This window comes from Megascapheus bottae, chromosome 19, assembly GCF_031878675.1.
Source record: "Megascapheus bottae isolate mThoBot1 chromosome 19, mThoBot2.hap1, whole genome shotgun sequence".
Lineage (NCBI taxonomy): Eukaryota > Metazoa > Chordata > Mammalia > Rodentia > Geomyidae > Megascapheus > Megascapheus bottae.
Genome location: NC_143527.1, coordinates 8,294,503 through 8,313,538, shown reverse-complemented (window position 1 = coordinate 8,313,538; position 19,036 = coordinate 8,294,503). Strand labels below are relative to the sequence as shown.

The window sequence follows — 19,036 nt, the reverse complement described above, 5'->3', positions numbered from 1 at the left end:
TCCCCAGAGCCAAAATTGTTTTACAATCTGGCTCCCTCCAGAACACATTGGCCAACCTCTGTTGTCTGAAATTTCTGATAAAATAGGTTGTGTAAGTTTTCTTTGTTGTTGTTTTAGAAGTGATGTACAGAGGGGTTAGACTTAGAGAAGTCTGGTAATGAGTATATTTCTTTTTAAACATTGTCACCTCTTCCCTCCTTTTCTCCATTTTTCTTCTCCCTACTTTTGTCCTCAAGACGTATAACTCATTTCCAACATAGTTGTCTAGTGAGTACTAGTGCTACTTTTATTCATCCTTTTTCGCCATTTTTGTGCTATCCCTTACCATGCCCAAGACAGAAATTTGCATACAAGACAGCAGGTACAGAAGGAAAAAATAGTGTCAAAGGATTAAAAAATCCAAAACAAAAACAAGAAGCAAAATTTTAAAAAAAGAAACAACTCTCCCACACCCTAGACTCTTTTTTAATTATACAGGACTATAGACATTCACACATTGAGACCCAAGGAGGTCATTCTTAAATCCAAAAGGCTCAGGAGTTCTGTGTATATGATCATGTACAGTGATGTTTCTTGAACTCCAAGAAATGGAAACAAGAATTTCTATAAGTTCTGACAGCGAATTGCTTAGTCTTTTGTTTCACTATAAGTACTGGCCACAATGTTAAGTCAAAACCACAGCAGAGTTCAAAATTTGTCGTTTGCCTTCCTGCTGAGTTTTATTTTCTAAGCAGTCCTTCCCTGCCCTACTCCGCTGTGAGCAGTGTGGAGAGCTGTTGTCTTTGACTTGACGTGTAGGAAGCATTACCTCATATGTAATGTGATGATTGTCACATTGCCGACTCATGGCAGGTAACTTCTCTGTTTTTGTGTATCTGTCTCTGTCTGTCATCTGTTCTGTCCCTCTCTTTTACACACACACACACACACACACACACACACACACACACACACACCCCATCTCTGCCATTGTCAACTCTAACCTGTATAGAAGTATACATGACCAGCATGGCTTTAAAATATTTGCAGGTATAAAGCTCCAGAAAGATTCCTCCAGCCTTCCAGTCAAGCGCATGGCCAGCTACCATCTACAGCTGCGAGCTCTTTTTAGATATTTGTATCCTTCCTGGCTAGTGACAAGTGACAGACAGGATTTCAAATTTATAGTGTGGCACCCGGAAATCTAATCCAGTATGGATTAATTCTTATTCTTCAATCATCACCTACTTAATAATGAAGAGATTATATAAATAGAACTTTAAGCTAAATATTAAGTTGAGTTGTTCTCTTATGCATAATACTAACAGATAATTGTGAAGGAAGACATCCATCAGGATTTTTTTTTAAATTTCTGGTGTTAAGTCATCTTTAGGTTTTAGAGTCATCAAAGCAGAAGGAAGATTGTGCTACTGTTGTCTAGAGCTGAGCATGTTTTATTTATTTTGGGATTTGAGTAGATTGAGGTTGGAACAGAAAGATAGATTGAAATACTGCTCAGGAAAGTCTTGGGACCTTTGTAATGTTTCATGAGCTTTACTTTTCCTTATCATTTTAATGATTTTTTATTAGCATATATTAGATGTATAGTGTGTGTGTGTGTGTGTGTGTGTGTGTGTGTGTGTGTGTGTGTGTGTGTGTAGGGCCATTACAACATTTCCATATGTGTATACAAAAATCTTCTGATCATTCTCCCTTTATTAATCTCCCTTATTTTTCTACCGGTTTCTAAAAATTTTAGCAGGTCTCATTGTTTTACTTTTTATATAGGTGAATAAGTTACTTTAATCATACTTATTAACCCACCAGAGCCTGCTTCACTTCTCTGACATTTATAAGTACTTTTTGATCGGTTATAAGGAGTTATTGAAAGCAGTATCACTATCCTGTGTTTTGTTTTCCAAATTTTCCTGATCTATTTTTTGGAACAAGTATATAAATAACCTACATACAAATGAAACAACAAATATACCATGTGGAAAGTGATTTTACTGCGAGAATAAAGTCTTTTAGTACTTTTGCTGCTGCTAAACTGACAAAGGACACGTGTTTTCTCTTATATGTGGAAGCTAGATTGAGTTTATAACCTTTTAAGTAAATTCATTGGGTGATACGTAAGTATATACGCATGCATGAACCGAAATATAGTACATTCGAAGACAATTCAAATAGTGAAATTTCTTAGAAAGGCCAAGTCAACATAAACCATCAGGAAGCATGTACTCAGAAGGGGTGGGGTGTGGTCAAGGGGAAACAGATGAATGGTGAGGAGAAGAAGGGGAAAGGTAGTAAAAATCCCAATGTATTCCCTACAATGTTAGGAAGAGTGAGGGAAGGGCTGGGTGAAAATGTTGAAAGAAATGACATTGATCACACTGATCAAGACACTTGTACTCATAAACTATTTTGTTAAATGGCAACTCTCTTGTAAACAACTTAAAGATAAATTCAAAAAAAATCAATCGATCAATAATAAATAAAGTAAAAATCGTTACCAATTCTACCATATAAGAAGATCTAAAAATAGGTTGTTCTATTTAAACATATTTATAGTTAGGTCACACAGAGAAGCTACTTTTGATAATATTCAAATTTGTCGGGAACTTGACCTAAGGGAAGCCTACTCTCTGAGCCTGAAGTAACTGATGTTGAGGTACCAGAGGAATATAATCATTTAAGAAAAGGACATTAAATAATAGAAAGTCACTGGCACAGAGCCATAACTTAGCTATAATCACATGTTTTCACTGGAACTTTGATTTGGGTTTAGTGAAAGAGAAATTATTATTCACCATCAAGCAAAGAATACTGGGAGCGTTTTCCTTTATTAAAAATAATGTGCTTTATGCTCTAGTTATTCCACTAAGTCAAAGACTAATTTTTTTAAATTATATCATCTAACCATGCCATATTTGTAGAATTCCATGTCTTGGGAACCTACTCTAGGCCAAGGAACCAGAAAAGAACGAGTCTGACCTGTGTTCCTAAATGGGTCACACTCTAAAGAATTGCATTACAATACAATTACAATTGTGGAACATTTCCCAAGTCATGAAAACAGAAACTCATCATGCCATTTATGTGGTATGAGCTAAACTGGAGGCAGGTTCTAGAGTGAAACTTAACCAGCTCTCAGGGGAAATGAGTAAACTTTCCTGCATTAGACTTCAGAGGAGTGATGGATTGGATTGACATGCATGGATGAAATTTTCCAAACGCCTCTAGTCTTGAGTTCCCAAATCTGGTGTAGGAAACATAGAGGCATAATGTTCACTTAACCAAAGCAGATACGGTTTTGCAAATGTTCCATAACTCTTGTCCCAGTTACTTGTGGGGGGATTCTAAGACCTAGTTGATTTTGGACTGGTGAGTCAAGGGTTTGATCCTTTCTGGAAACACATTGGATTCCTGTCCATTTTCTTTCCTTCCCATCTCCAGTCCATTCATGTTGCTTGACCAAGTCTACAGTACTTCTGAATTTACCTCCATTTTCATTAGTCATATCTGATCCATATCACTGTTACCCGGACTGCTTTTGATGTATTTTTTTGATGTAATTAGAATGTTCTTTTAAAAAGTAAAGTAAGGAGCAACCGTTTTCTTGCTTGAAATCTTTACCAGTTTTCTTTTTCAGTTTGGATTAAAAAAGGAAACAGAACATATTTCTACTGGGAGTGAACAAGGCAAGGGTGACATTGCCCAAAAAGAAATGTACTCTTTACCTGAGTTCTGTATCTGCAACCTCTCTTTACATTACCTCCATAGTAACAATTAAAAAGTAAAGAATAAAAAAAGAAAAATACATTTCTGTTTGACAGATAGTTGAAGCTTCACTTCCTTGTTCTTGTTCATTGTAAGTCACTCTCCATACTGTGTCTGCTTTCTAGGGTGTTCCCTCTTTTGCCTTTCCACTCACCACTGCTAAGCTCACCTCCAATTAATGTTCTTGTTCTAGTCTTGTTCATGGTTGAGACCCTAAAGTATTTGTTCTCACTTCCTTAGAAAAACTTTCCATGATCATATAATCCACATTCCTTCTAGAAGCTTATGCTTTTTTAACAACATATACTATAATGTAACTGTGTGCTGAGCGCATTAGTATTTATTCTCTCATGGAATTAGAAATTCACAATAAGGCCAGTCTTAGTTTTTGTGAGCACTTCTGTACTTTCTCTGCTAGCCTACGGTGATCCAGGCTCACCTATGCTTGCCTTCCCTGAGTGCTAACATCAAGCCTCTTTATAGTAGACATTGGTAATGAATGGAAACCATAATGCAATGTGTTGATTATTTCAGAAATGCCGCTATTTCTTATGTTTTCAAAGGACAGAGGTAGAAAGATATATACATCCATGCATGTGTACATATATACACATACAAGTATTCGCTTGCAAATCACCTAACATATCTACGTCTAAGTTTATAAGCTAAATCTAGTTTTGATGTATAAAGAAAAACATGTATTCTTTGTCTCCTTGACTTCACTTAACATGATTTTTCCCCTTAATTGCTTCTGGAATTTGAGCTGTACGTAAAGAATCTTTCCATATGCCAAGGATAAATACAAACTGACTCTTGTGTGATTACCTTTGTCCCTCCCTCCATTACTCCTCTTCCTGCTTCACTTTCTTCCCCTCCTCCCTCCTCACTCTTTTTGTTTAACCTCCTTCTTCTCTTTCTCCTTCTCCTTCTCTTCTGTCTCCTTCTCCTTCTCCTTCTCCTTCTCCTTCTCCTTCTCCTTCTCCTTCTCCTTCTCCTACTTCTCCTCCTTCTCCTTCTCCTTCTTCTCCTTCTCTTCTTCTCTGTCTCCTTCGACTCCTTCTCTTTTGCCTTCTCCTTCCTTTTTAAAGATGAAACCTCCCTTTATAGCCAAGGCTGGTGTCAAGTTCATGTAGCTCCCACCTCATCTTCTTGAATGCTGAGCCTTGGTTACAGTCATGCACTTCTAAACGTGTCCTATGTCTTACAATTCAGTTCTGTAATTGATTTGCAATTTGTGGCCGAGTATGGTGTGTATGTTGTATCTAATTTTACTACTTTTCTAACTGGCTATTCAGTTGTGTGAGACAATTTATTTGAATCTGTATGTTATCTCAAGATGTCATCTTTATCAGATTCTGACTTTGCAAGGGCCTATCACTCCACATCCTCTGTCATGTTCAGGCTTTGGCTTCCATTACACTAATCGCTAAGGAAGTTGAGCAACTTGCATGCTTATTTATGCTTTTTTGACATCTATTTGTACTCTTTAGCACAGCATTTAGCACTCCCAACTTGTGGGTTTTCATTCTGTCATCAGTGTCTTACAGAGTAGTAAAGCTTTTAACTTTTAAGGAAATCTAAGATATCCTTTTTTTGGTGTTACGTTGTATAAGTCTTCTCATAGTTCTGATCATGAAAATACTTCATTATGTTTTCTTCCAAAAATTAAAAAAGAATTCTGTTTTATAATTTAGATTTAGATCCATGACCCACTTCTATCTAATTCTTGTATATCACAGGAAGTTCAATTTTACTTTTTCTGCTATCTAGTCCCAAAACTAATTTTTGGAAAGGTGGGTGCTTTCTGTATCAAATGGTTTCTGGACATTTGCCAAAACAAGTTGGCCAGTCTGTTTCTGAGATATATTTGTCAATACCATACAATCATAACCAATAATCCTGAGGCTGGATGTTGTGATTCCTCCATATCTATGACTAAAACTTATTTTAGGTGCTCTTGTTCCTTTTCTATTTCATTCAGATTTTAGAATGATCTTGTCTCTATTGATAATAAAAATGTCTTGTGACAAAAACATGAGAAGGGATATCAACGTGTGACAAGTAATGCACTGAAAATCTAGCAAATGTAACTGTAACCCCTCTGTACATTACAATAAAAAAGTCCTGTGATAGTTTGTCATAATTGTGTTAAATCTTAAAGAAATTTGGAGAGAACTGATATCTTTATACTCTGACTCTCCTAATGCAAAATACAGTAAGATTTTTGTTGGATTTTCTGTGTTTTGTAGTTCTTAGCACATTGATTCTTTTTTTTCATATATTTTTGTTGTAATTAATAGAAGGGTTACATTATATTCACCAGATAGAAGGTGCATTAATTCACATACATTGATACCCTTTCTCATGTCTTGGTCCCCATTTCCCTCCCCCCCCCCAGAACATTGATTCTTAAGTCTATTTTTGAACAACTGCTTTACATCTTACTTGGGTGTGCTTGAGAATGACACTGTGTGTATGCAGTCATGTTTCCTATAAATTTTATAAACATGTGGTCAATAAATTTTTACTTATGGCAGGTCATGTATTCTGGTTTTGGCCCTGTGTTGGATAGGACAGGGTTTTCGTTCCAGGCTGTGCTTGCTACAGCAAGCATGGCTGACTCTGCCACAGGTTCTCTTGATGACACATGTGAAAGAACAGAGCACAGACCAACATTTCAGGAGGATTTCCTTCCCATTCTCTGAACTGTTTGCAGCTCTCTTTATGGCTATTCAGGTTACTTGCACAAAGTTTCTGCTGGATTTTGCTCTGCCTGGTACTCAGTAGTCATGCAAGATTTGGGCAATGCTCAGTACATTAAAGTTATTTTCAAATATCTGCCTATATACTTCCCTCTGGTTATAGTTGAGTCTGTGGGAGATGAAGAACTGCATTTATTCCATCTCCTCTCCTTTAGACTATGAAGATAATGGGTTGCAACAATGGACTTCACAATACTGAATCAGCTTTGCATTACTGACATAAACTTTCATTTGTTGCGGCAAATATTTACTGTGTTGATGAGTTTGGTTCTGATATACTGTTGTGGAATTTCTTTTATATCCCTGGAGAATGTTATTTTCTTTTTCTGTTGGTCATGTGCCTTGCACTATCTGATTTTGGCATAATGGTGTTATACTTTATCCAGTGTGTTTTTAGTGTGTTTCCTTATATGGTTTTCCTTAGTGGTACTCAAGCGATTATAATATACGAATTGAATTACGACTTTATGATGGTTTAGGCATCATTAATGTTAGACCATTTTAAGTGGAATAAAAGGCTTTTCATTGTTTTGCTTTTCTTGCCCTTCCCTCCTTATGGTAGTTTTCTTTTTATATACATTGAAATCTAGGAAGGTTTCATTCATGATTTCTACATTTATTTTTCATCCTTAAGTACTCTTCTTCTTCTCCTCTGTTATAAGTATCAGAAATTTAATTGTTGTCTCATTAGTCCTGGATACTTTTGTTGGCATTTAAAATGTTCTTTTCCCCATTTATATAATTTAGAAATTTTACAGTTACATGTGTGAGAAGTAATACACCTACTATCTGGCAACTACAACTGTAACCCCTTACACATTACAATAAAATGTAGGGAAAAAAGGTAGTAAGTACAATTCTTGTCCCCCACATTGTTACCCCTTCCCATGTGCTTTCATGTGCATTTCATTTCCATTTTTGTGTTTTTTTAAATTTCATAATTGCTTGTTCATTCTTTTCCATTTACTGTAAACTATTTGACTCTGTAACTTAGAACATATTTGTTAATTTATTTCTTTTTCTCAATGTCAGATTGCCTTCAAAGGCCCTCTGAGGGGGGTGTCAGAGTGTCAGTAATTTTGGTGGTTTCAAATGTCATCATTGTCTTCTCATAGAAAATATCTTTTTATATCATCTACATAGACTAAAGGTGATCATTATCTATAAAAATGATTCTACTAGAAATCAAAAGGTCACATGCAACACTCAAAATGGCAGTATAGTTATAACATTTCTCATCATACCCAAGCCTAGGGAAATCTTAATTTTCAGGACAGAAGAATTCTACAGATAGCATTACCAAGATATGACATGTCCTAAGTAAGTGGAGATCAGTAGGAACTTCACCATTCTGAGCATGGATGAGAAGCGGTTAGAGGAAGTTTCAGTGAAGATGGCGTTTCATATAAGTACCCAAGGAGATTGATATATCATGATACTTATGGCCAAATGAAAGTCAAGATTAGTCATTTCACAAATAGCCAGAGGAGAATATATAAGGAAAATAAGGAAAATGGAGTAAGTACGAGAAATGTAGAATTATTTTGTGTCTTGACCATGGTAGAACAACAGAGAAATTAGCAAAAAATGAGAATAGATCTAACGTGAAATCACTCACCCTGAAACAACATGCAACTAATCTCTAGATCTGGCTACCACTAGATTTTATTCAAATAAATAACTTAGATAGATTGGAAGGATTAGATATGGTAAACAGAGTTTGTAAAAAATTCAAAGCTTGGAATTTGGAACAAACAAGATATCACTCAGACAAGTGAAAAGGATTTCAGTTCTAGGGAAGAGGCTAATATAGTTTAGCATATGCAGGGAAATTTACCTAGTTTGGATCTGCTATATCCAGATCTTTCCTTTTTGCAGGATCCCATTCCAACTCTAGAACTCCTTTCCATATCATTATGAGAGAATTTCTATATTCTCAGCTTTGTCTCTAACCAGAGCTCAGAACTTCCTCTACTTGTAATCTTCAATTTATCTTTAATCTTTCTTCAAATACTTCTCAAAAAGAAGTATTTCTCATTTCCTTTGTGCTCTTTAACCAAGGCCAAGAAAAAGCGCTTATGTTCTCCCCCTTGCTCCCCACAAAGGAAATTAATGACTAAACTCAGGGGTAGATGTCCATGGTCCTGAAAAAACAACAATGACACCTGGGACATTGTAAAGACTCTCATCACTTCTCACTATTGTTTTTGGCCTAACTTTAATTCCATGACCCATGTTTTAGAAGCTTCTGTATATGAGGCATTCCTGAATGTAATGTGATTGAGAAACGACCTTTTCCCCCACTACTTTGTTCATGAGACCACCTCCATGAATAAGCAGAGAAGAGGGTATCAGGAAATAGTATTCTCTGCAGGCTCAGTGATGTTACCTGGAGATTAAGATGATGGATAAGAAGCTGGATTAGGTCAAGGGAAGGATTCCAGTGCAGCAGCTACAGCTTAAAGAAGCCATGTTTCCTTCTGGGGGCTTCTAATATGAGAGCCCTAGCCCTGGGTAAGAAAGGACTAGAGATTAATTCAGATTGTTACAATTCCTATGACCTTGTCTGTACCTATAAGCTGGTAGGACCTATAGAAAGATGGCTTATCATGGTATACCAAGGAAGTTGACACAACACATCAGTTCCTACAGTTGGTTTCCTTCTTTGACTTGTGTCAGTTTGGGATTGGTTAGATGTAAATGAACTGTTGCCGACATTGTAGTGGGAGGGATTTTATGAGTTAAGTGAAGAAGAAAATAATGATGAGCAGACCTTTAATTATGGTGACTCTTGGTAATTCCAGGAGGATTATCCAGTAGGTGTGTCACTTGGGCTCCTTGTCTTTAACCTGCCACTTATTTCAACTTTTTATCTCTATAATGGGTAGAGAAAAAGAAGTATGGGTATAGAATGAAAAATATTCTAGATGGAAAAAAGTATTCTGTAAGGGCACTGGTGGCTCATGCCTGTAATCCAAGGTACTGAGGAGTCTGAGATCTGAGGATCATAGTTCAAAGCTAGCCTGGGCAGGAAAGCCCATGACACTCTTATCTCCAATAAACTACTCAGAAACAGGCAGAAGTGGTGCTGTGGCTCAAGTGATAGAGTTCTAACCTTGAGTACAGGGAGGCTTCAATCAAGACCCAGGACTGTCAAAAAAAAATTCCTAGCTCACTTTAGACAATTATCACCAAATTAGAATGCATATAGCAGAAAGTCTATTTGTAAATTTATATTTTTCACTTGCTCAATAAACTTTCACCATCAGGAAGTTTATTGCAATTTCTAAATTAAAAACTCAGTTTCAGGAATTATCTATTCCTTTTATTGTTAACCTGCTATTTAGCCACAACAGAGATGAGCAGTCACTGTATGATTTTGGATGAACTACTAAGATCTTCTTTTCTTAAAAAGGAAGATAAAAATAGGAACAGTTGGGGCAAAATCCTTGTAAGTTGATGGTATTTTCCAATTCCAATAGTCTTGTATGACAGAGTATCAGCCACTTCAGTAATATGAATTGTGCTTCAGAAATCATTAAGCAAGAAGAATCAGGAATGCAGTTCTTTCCTTGTGCAGCTGGGCAAAATCGGTGAAACTCACATCTTGTCCCTGTGATTCCAGACTCAAGGCTGGATTGTGCTAGTGCTCTGGTGTGCCATGTCTGGATGGCAAGTTAGAAGTAATTGGTTATAATAAGCACTTGTCTTGTCCTGATCTAATTTTAGTCTTCTCTTCACACCTTGTCAAATATTCAGGGGGCAATTCTCCAGCCTGGGTTATCAGCACAGGAGGTTACAGATGGTGAGAGGTGGCTTTCCATCACTAATCAGAAGGGTGGAGAAGAGTCTGGCAGGGTGACAAGAATGAACCAACTCTCCCAGTTTCAAGTGCTATCTGAAGCACTGGTTTGGGCAAGCACCTGGGAGGCCACGTGAGATAACTAGCCCAAAAGATATGTCTTTGGAAAATTCCAGGCCAGAACCAATGGGAAAAAGAAGGAACAAGTGGGGACAGAAGCCAACAGAAAGTGAAGCCAGTTCCTAAAACTAGGGGTCCGAGTCAATATCTGAGTTGGACGAATAATAAAAAAAAAATCACCAAATTTCATTTTGAGTCATTAGATCTGGCAAATTTGCATAATAGAGGGCAAAAAAGACACTGGATCATGAGATTGATGACCAAATGCAATACAATTAGATACTAAACTCTCAGAATAATAGCTGTTTTGTTTTAATTTACTTCTAGCTAATTAGTCTATTGCTATATTCTTTTACAAAGGAGCATGTTTTGAGATAGGCTGATAAAGATTGTTGATCTTTACTTGCATGGTCACCTTAAGTACATTGCTATTATAAAGAAGAGAGATGGAAAAAGTCACTTCTTCAAATCTGATTCACGTACACCGAATGAAACACATGACAATCATGTTAGTCAGAGACTATTTTGAAACCTGATGGAAAGCTAAATAAATGCTCATAAACTTCTTTAGGGACAATAATGTGTCATGACTCACAGAGAAACCATCTCAGAAGACAGCTGCAAGCATCAATCAGCAGATGCTTGGGTAGGGTTCAGACTGCCCCAGGCACAGCCATTGAGACCTGATTCTAAGATTTTTAGAATAGCTATGAGTTTGGAAACCCCACTTTAAGAAGAGAGGTAGAGCAAGAGGAAAGAGACAAATGAAGAGGGATGTTGGGGAGATTGCAGTGAACAGTAAGAAAAGTAAGGAAAGGAGTGGGCCAAAGCCAAAGGGAAAGGAGGCTAAACGGGGTATACTGGCCAAGACGCATTGTCTTTCTAAGCTGTGTCGTTCAATGGCAGCTTCTTTGCATAACTACTTAAAAACACTAAACTTTAAATAAAAACCCAGAATGGGTAAAGCATGTATGGCATATGGGCGCATATGTATTTGTGCAATCATATTCCATAATTAATGAGTTTTTTCAAATGACTGTTCTCAAGAACACAGGGATATTGTATTTATAAAAAGAGAAATCTCTAGATTTCTAGATTTGTTACCTAGTAGAAATCTGGCTCGCCTCTCAGAACTTCTTTGTCATCTTTCTACCTGGAGAAAAGCTTTATGACCGAATGGTCCAGAGTAATGTGGAAATATTTCCTTTGTGGGTCTAGCTATTGCTTACTTCCATACCCCAAAATACTGCTTCCATTGGAGTGGCTAAGAGTTCAGCTCACAGTCGAATTTCAAAGGAGGTGTGGATGGCAAATGATCACGGGAGCCTGAAGTCTCCCCAGACTGCTTCCTGGCCAGGATTCCTCTTCCAGTAGGAAGAGTAATCTGCTTGTGTGCGGGAGCTGTAGGAGGTAAAACTGTGCCCCTCTTGTCTATTGGTTGTCATGCCCTCCTCTCCACCAGACCTCGGTTTACCTTCTCTTCATTACCTGTTTATTCTAGGGCTCTGGATCGGTATCCATTCTCCAACAACACTTGCTTGCAGGATTAGATCAGTGATCCTCTAGATAATGAGCAGTGTGCTGTGGCCTTATCTCTGTGACCTTTATTTTCCTGTTGACTTTTCAAAATCTGTGCAATATAACGAGTGCAGAAAAGTCCACCCACCATGAGCATGCTTCAGCAACAGCCCAGAAGTCCTCAGACCTTCCTCCACATTCTTTGGCTAAGAAAACCTTTCTCCCACTGGAAAGAAACCCAGGCAGCCATGTTCTTCACGTGGTATATATACCTGTAGCAACATCCTTAACTATAACACCTGTGCTGGCCTTGATTTTTTCATGAGGGGATTGCAATAGTGGTCTTTAATGGCTGACCTTGGGTTTCTAAACCTCATTTTTACTGGTGGCCTGGCTCCTGTCATGGGCATTTCAGGTGTGACTCAGTGGACGATGGCATATTTGGGGGGTACAGGGTACCTTTTGTTAGATTTAGACACTGCGTTCCACTGTGGAGCATGGTTTAGCGCTGAGGCAGGCAAGTGCATTCCTTGTGGGCAGCTTGGGAGATTTTCCAAGGAAGGAGATAAGAACATCTCACCAGGAAATCAAAGTCCCAGGAAAATAAAACCAGTAAATCCCTGGTGCACAGGCAGACTCTCCTGTTCTCTTCCTTGAGGACCTTAACACAGCCTTTTCTCCCAACTGCCCTAACCTCCCCAGCTCACTCCTCTATAGGGGCCTTTGTGCAACATTTTGAAGGAAGAGAGAACTACCAACCCAGATGGGGTTCAGTGGCAAAAGCCTAGAGCATAGAAAGTAAGGTGCTATACAAGAACAGCAGGGGTGGCTGAGGTTTTTATTGTTTCAAATATTGTGTGGTGATAATGCATACTTTGCTATGACCCGAGTGATGACGGAGAAGTAATAGAAAAGGAGAATTGAAGTTATTGACAGCATCTTCTACAACAGGCATCACATTTTGAGTGTACAGATAGTGAACTTTATGTAAATGCTAATGCTGTGGGTGAGAAAGTGAAGGGATCGAGACTACAGAGTTGCCAGATTTAGTCATTTGTTCCTTATTCTCAGGTTAGGTATTATGGAAGCAGTGAGGGGGCAAAGCTCATGTTTAGTCTCGCTCTACTCCCACTTAACAGCAATGTCCACAAACAATGGCTTTCATGCAGTTCACAAATCTTCTTCCAGGCACATAAATAACACACGAATCCTATTTTTTTCTTTCCCTTTTTATCTTCTGCTTTCGGAAACAGCAGAATTATTCTCATGGAAGGATGATGTGCTTCTTGAGTACTCTGCTCTTCGGCCCACTCCTTATAGCCTCATGTTAATCTCCCTCGAGAAAAAAATGGCATAATTTCATTCGGCTTGATGTTTAATCCTTATCATTTAACTAAGAGAATTTTATTGGCAGCTGATCTATAACATAAGTAGCAATAGGGGTCACAAGGTAATCTTTACCTTCTCCAGAGTTAATAAAGAACTCATCTTTTATTTGGTGAGTTACTATTTTTCTTTTTCGTACTGTTATTTTTCTGTTTTCTGGTCACCTGGATGGCTCTTCCCACAGGCTCTCTGAAAAGTGATCAAGACAATGTAAAGGCTAGGCCCTACCATGGAACTGGAAGCAGGGGAAGTGTCATGTAGACTGAGGCCAAAGGTAAAGCCAGTGACATCACATAGCATGTGTCCCTGCTTCGGCTCGGGGGCTCTGTTCACCTTCCCCCCAAAGGCAGTATTCCTGAGTTTCCAAGGCAAAGTGCAACTTGTGATTTTCTCTCTCCCTCCCTCCCTCCCTCCCTCCCTCCCTCTCTCTCTCTCCCCCTCTCTGTCTCTGTCTCTCTGTCTGTCTGTCTCTCTGTCTGTCTGTCTGTCTGTCTCTCTCTTTCTCTCGCACACACACACACACAAACCATATGTTTAGAGAGATATATAATTAATCTGAATTTTTATTTTAAAACAAAGAGATGACCACTCTATTTTGCAGAATGTTGCTCTCTTCCTGTCTCTGGGGTTGAACAGGTATCTCTCGATTCTAATAGTAAACTTGGAGAGCTACAGTATGAATCTTGGAAGGAGAGGTTCACTGCATTTCCTTTTACCTGTGAGAACTGGTTCTAAACAGAGCAATAATAAAAAATCATTGATTGACCTGGGCACTGGTGGTCACACCTGTAATCTAGCTACTCTGGAGAATCAGATTGAAGGATTACGATCACAGTTTGAAGCCAGTTGAAGCAAGAAAAGTCTGTGCAATTCTTATCTCCAATTAACCACTAGAAAACTGGAAGTAGAGTTGTAGCTCAAGTAGTAGAGAGCTAGCCTTGAGCACAAAAGCTTAGGATGGCACCTGTGCCCTGAGTTCAAGTCCCATGACTAACAAAACAAACAAACAAACAAATAGCCAGTAATTGAATTTCTATTTGTAAGAAATAACAGTTGTGTTTCAGTATGGAATTATATACACTATCCCCAAATGCCAAAATGTTCTGTAATATTAAACACCAAATGAATAAATTTTTCCGGTAAAATTTGATTTACCCCCAAACCCTCTAACATCTCTTTTAAAGTACAGCACAGAAGCTGTGGCTTACTTTCCAAACTTCTTTAATTCCTTTTCCAAAGGACCTGAACACAGTTTCACTTAATGGAATTATTTCAAACTATCATGATCATCACCAAAGGAAACAGGGAGTGTCTCAGGCAGAGGCTTTATATTTCAGAGTAATGCAGAGAACTCTTCCAGACTCACCCAACCAGCTGCAACTTCCTCTATGAAGACAATAAGGTAAATACATCCCAAGTCCTCATAAGTGTAGCTAGACAGAAGAGAAATGGGTGAATGGTGGCTACCCCTCTACAGATGAGATGTTAAACGTCATGAAACTAGCAGGACGGTCTCACTCTATTTATCCTTTAGCAGTTGGCTTATTTGTGACTAATTTCAAGCAGTGTGGTGAAGAATGGCACACACTACGGTACAGGGTGCCAGTCATAAATTTTACGTTCCAACTGTAGACAGGTAACTAGGGAATTATGTACAAATCTGTATTCTGTTGATGCTCTGTTCTTATTTAACTTGCTGTAGATTGGAATGTACTAGTTTTGGGGAACACGATTTAACTGCTTTAATTAAAAAGCAAGGTACTCATCTAATTCGAGATTGTTAAAATTTGCAACTATTTTTTAAAAGAAATAGGAAGATTCTTCTGTAGAGTAGCAACTATCTTTTCAGTACGCATGTAACATACCAATAAAAATAAAAATTGTACATGTTAGTACTTACCCCTTTAATTCAGTAAATATAAAAGTTTTTCTTTACAATTTGCTTTGATTTATGGTTAATTTTCCTTATACAGTCAGAATTATCTCAAGATAAGGTAATACCTTTATAAAGAATATAAGGCACATCTTAACAATTGCATATAAATGGAGATTCTGAAATATTATCATTATAATTACACATGTTATTAAATGTGTATTGTAGTTTGTTTTCATGTGTTTCTTTTTAAAGCATTTTTTACTTTTGATTAGACTTTTCAAACAAAACATTGGGGAAAACATGTTCATTGTTTTGTTTGTTTGATAGAATGGAAAGTAAAATGCCTCTTAGACTGAAATAACACAAGTGTCCTAAGGGCTTTAGGCTAATATAAACTTCAGGGCAACTCAAACCTGAACTTTGAGATTTAAGAATTTTCATACTTGCTAGTGACATGAACATTACAATCGAATTACTTACTTGTATATTAAGCTAACTACCTATGCAGAATACATATAAATATATTTTTGGTTAAATGGAAATTACTCCTTAGTAATTTTGGCTTCATAGCTAAAATGATTATGATTAGAAAAGAATTGTGCTTTGTTGCCCTGTCTTGTCAGTGATATGCTGGCTGATGTCCACTGCATCTATTGCTCTAATGTAGCTTATTTTCCTTTTTCAAGTTTTGTAGTTATCTAACTTAAGAACATAGATATGTGGTCCTTACTTGGAGTTCTTTGAATTTATTTCATTTTGTTGAAACAGCTGCTTTAATTATGTATTGGTTTGTTCTTATAGAAGTGGTAAAAGGTAACTCATTGCTTTGGTTCCATGTTGATGTTTGTTCACTTCATGGAACTTTGGGGCATTGAGTCATTAATTCACCGTTAAATTTTCTATTAGGACTTAGAGTTTATATCAGATGAGAATGTACATTTCAGAAAGCTACAGGGCACAGTGCTAAAAACCACAAAATGATCATGTGAAGTAGAACACATATTTGGCATTTATTTTCAGCATGCATGAACCTGTCTGTAGAAAAGTGTTTAAATGAATAGCATGTAATGCTGTCTATCATTTTGAAAGTTACGGTTTGAGAGTTTATATTTGTCTGGGAATATCTTGGCTCATGTTTTTCTGTAATGATATTCATTTAGTATGATGTCCTGCCATACAATTTATCTTAGGCAGAAAAATATTATGCCTCTGGAAGGAACAAATCCCCATATAGCTTTTCTTCTCTTCAATCTGATAACAGGTTGGTGGAAAGTTATCAGGATGATTAAAAGTTTAGAAAATGAATGTTTGTGATTGTCAGGGTGATAGTATTGAAAGAATAATGCTGAAAATTAGGAAAGTCATTTTTTTTCTTACGCTATGGTTAAAACATAATTTCTAAAGCAACAAGAAGCTTTGGGCCTTTTCCAAATAAAAATGTTCCATCAGATGTGTGCTTGGAGTCTGTGAGATGACATCATCTAGTAGCTTTCAGATTCCATTGGTCTGTTCAAGCAAGTCCTCAAACAAGATCCTTTAATCCTTCATTTTCAAGGTGCTAGCCCCGTTTACAGTCATCACTCATCTTCTACTGAATGATTTTTATTGCACATGTTAGAAAGGGTTTTTAATATTTTGCCTTTGAAGATACTTCCTCAAAGCAATTAATTTCAATAGCACAGCACATACTTTCCACCAATCAACATAAAGCCAGGAAATTTCTTTTCAGGGGAGAGAATCCAGCATGCAATTCCTCCCTAAAGTAATGCATTTCTTACAAGCACTAAACTTAATATAAAATCAAATTGACTCACATATATTTGCCTTATTAATATTTTAGAAGCCAGATTTGTTTTTTCATACCTGAAATACTATTTGAGCCCTTGAAAAGTGTGGGGACCCTCAGTCACTGCCAGCCTGGCTCACTGTGCAAAGCTGGCCTGTACCTAACAGCTCCCAATGCCAGCCTCAACTTCTGCTGCTCTTCCCCTTGGTTGCTCTGGAGTTTTTCCTAGCACACCCATGGCAAGGGCCACAGATCTTTGCTCTGGGTTGCTTAGAATCAATGTTAGAATGATATAAAACTTTTCTACATTGCTTTAATTTTTTGCTTGACATTGCTGGGGGATTACACCCAGCAATCTCTCTACTACTGAGCTACACTTCCAGCCCTGGATAACTTGGAAGGGAACGCAGATACTGTTGGGAATAAACATGTGAAGTATATAGTGCAGGTTGGGGAGCCCCTCCAAGGGATGGGAGATGTAATCACTGCTCCTGAAAAAACATCTCTAGTCTCATCACTCAGTGCTCTTCCTGAGCTTGGGATTCCAAAGTGCAGACTGTGAAATGCTCAGAGACATGCTCATTGAAATGACTAGTGTATTGCCTTTGAAGACAAAAAAAAGTTCTTACAGAGACTAATGAACGCAGTGTATCCAATCTACTAGAACAGCTGTTCCTTAATATTTTAAGCTCAAGTTTGAATTTTATAAAACTGGAAGAATTACTTCCATCAGTTCCTTTGTTGGATTTCGTGTATCTCCTTTCTTAGTATCCTCTTTTTCAACCACACCATATTTCCCCCACCAGATATTTGATATAATGGTGTGCCCCTTTTATGAGGTTTACTATTAAGCATTCTGTAGAAGGGTCATCTCACTGAATAAGCTTGAATGCAGATGCACAAAGAAATTAAATACTTGACCCAAATCACACAGCTATTGGGATCTTGGTTGCAGCTAACTCTGGGCATCCTGACCACTTCTGATTGTTAGATCTTCCTGTGATGTCATACTCTATAATATTCAAGGTAATGAAGTTGCTTAGGGAATCATGCAAGCTGATGGAGTCTGAGGCAGCGCTACATGCAATCATGTACATTTACATGTGAAAGACTTCATCTTTTGTCAGTCCTCAGTAAATCAGAAATGACACTCTCAAGAATTCAAAGCTAATGGTCCTCCTTGATTTGAAGTTTGCCACTGCTTTTCTACTAAAAAGCAGAGTTTGTATTGGATTACCTTGAGCATGTTGATCATATATATATATATATATATATATATATGATGACAATCAGATTTTTCATCCAAAGAAAGAACAACATCTATGATGGATAATTAAGGATGTGTGCTATCAGAATGCAGATCTGAATTGCTCAAGAGTGTCTAATGGAGAAAAGGGTGAGGAAGCAATGTGTCAAAGGTTCAAATATGAACATTTATCAAATTACTATTTAATATTTTATTATTTAGACAATGAAGTCCACAACACCTTCAATCATCTATGCAATGTGTAAAAACTTGTTTTAAATTGCATTTTTTCTCTATTCCAATTGAGAAAGCTGAAATGATGTGAGAACTCACACCATTTAGTCCTCATCTTTGTGGGGCTATAAGAATACAGGCCACTCAAAGGCCTCTAAGGATAGAAATCTTTCTCAAGGAGAATCAAATACCTGTCTTTGATATGAATAAGAGAACTTAAGTAGAAATAGTTTGCTGAAAATATCAATTGAGAAAAGTAAGTATGCTTTAATATATATTAGGATATATGCACATATATGTGTGTATATATACATACACACTATATACTATACATTATATATACATATATATATATTCAGAATTGATCAGTCTTAGAGTACTGATACTAAGGTTGCTGAAGCACAGGAACATTTTCTTTCTGTCCTATTATTAATTATTATTTATTTCCAGTTATTACATAATGGTTTCTTCTTTATTTTTGGCTTTACCCCACTGTTATTGTATTTTATCGTCGGGGTTACAGAGAGGAGATACAGTTACATTCATC

General features: G+C 37.3%; 1 non-coding gene across 1 annotated transcript; it reads right to left on the bottom strand.

The window, feature by feature from the left end:
• Window positions 1-7,587: 7,587 nt before the first annotated feature.
• LOC150049592 (small nucleolar RNA SNORD24) lies at window positions 7,588-7,661 on the bottom strand. Its single transcript, XR_016538933.1, has one exon. It is a non-coding gene; the product is annotated as a small nucleolar RNA SNORD24 (small nucleolar RNA).
• Between the last annotated feature and the right edge of the window lie 11,375 nt (window positions 7,662-19,036).